Raw genomic sequence first — 1,284 nt, 5'->3', positions numbered from 1 at the left:
GGAGCTTCCGGACAATCTGAGGCCTGGGCCAGACGAAAGTTCTCAGCAAGGTGCCTCCCGGGGCGGCTCAAGGTCCACAGGTAGTGGCAGGGCCCAGCCGAGCCCTCCCTTCCCTCCTCTCCCTTCCCTTCCCCTTCCCTCCGCTCCCCTCCCCTCCCTTCAGCCTCAGTCATGGCCTCGGCCTCAGGTGCTGGTCTGTGGGGGGCAGGCAGCGGCTGAAGGAGCAGCTGCGGGGCCTGAGGGATTCTGGGGAAGAAGCAGCAGCTCCCACCGCGATCCTGGGCCTTCGCCACAGCCTCTCCCTGAAGGTCATGGGCTAAGCGCCGCCTCAGAGCTGCCGGCCCAGCCGCGGCGCCACCGGGACGCAGACACCGGCCCCACGGCCCAGAGAAGAGGCCGAGCTCCGTGTTCTCGCCTGCGCGTCAGCCCCTTCATGTCCGCAGTCCCCACGTGCAAAGTCCCTGGATAACATGTTATTTAAATGAACCCATTCCGCGTCTTCCATGGTTACTTACTTTTCTCAATGACGAATCTTAAAACGGATTGTCTGTAAAAGATCGTCTGTACCTCGCCGGCGTCCCAGGCTCCCCGCCCCAAAAACCGGCAGCGGCACCCCACGTGTGGGAGAGGAGTCGATTTCCTTAATTCATCCCTGGAGAATGGATAAGTCTATCAATCTATTAAATTGGAAAGCCATTAGGAGGCCTGGTTTATGCGTTTCAAGCTGTTAACTAGAAGTTGATTGATTGTTGTTCCTCTGATAGGATATGCTGATCTAATCTCACTGTGCTACAGTTTGCAATAAATTACACAATTCATTTCCTCCATTTAGAGAGAGAAAATCACACCTCCAGGCATCCTGCTCCAGAGGCAGCGCGCACGAAGCCTATTTTATGGTGCCATTTAGCCTGCAAGCTTTCAGCAATCCTTGCCTCCAAAAAATCGAAGCATAATCAAGGTGTATGTTTGGAAAATTTATTGTTATAATTTTCCCCAAGTAATCTCCTCCATTTTCCAGGCGCGCGGACGACATAGATCATCATCTAAAAGAGAAAATGAATAGCAGTTTAAAATTTATCGGTCTTTGATTCTCAATTATACGTGTTTATGACTTCATCTGTCTTCAGCGACTTCAACCTTTTCCATTATGGTGGAATATTATTTGTACGGGATCCATTAAATTCACAATCCAGCCCTAATGGTAGGCTGTAGCGTTTCCAGAAGAAAATTTTTGAAAGGTGGTTTGCAGAAAGCGAAGCTGTTATGACACCAGAAATTGCTTTA

This window comes from Myotis davidii, unplaced genomic scaffold, assembly GCF_000327345.1.
Source record: "Myotis davidii unplaced genomic scaffold, ASM32734v1 scaffold72, whole genome shotgun sequence".
NCBI lineage: Eukaryota > Metazoa > Chordata > Mammalia > Chiroptera > Vespertilionidae > Myotis > Myotis davidii.
The sequence above is the reverse complement of the archived record's forward strand: the minus strand, read 5'-3'. Positions refer to the sequence as shown.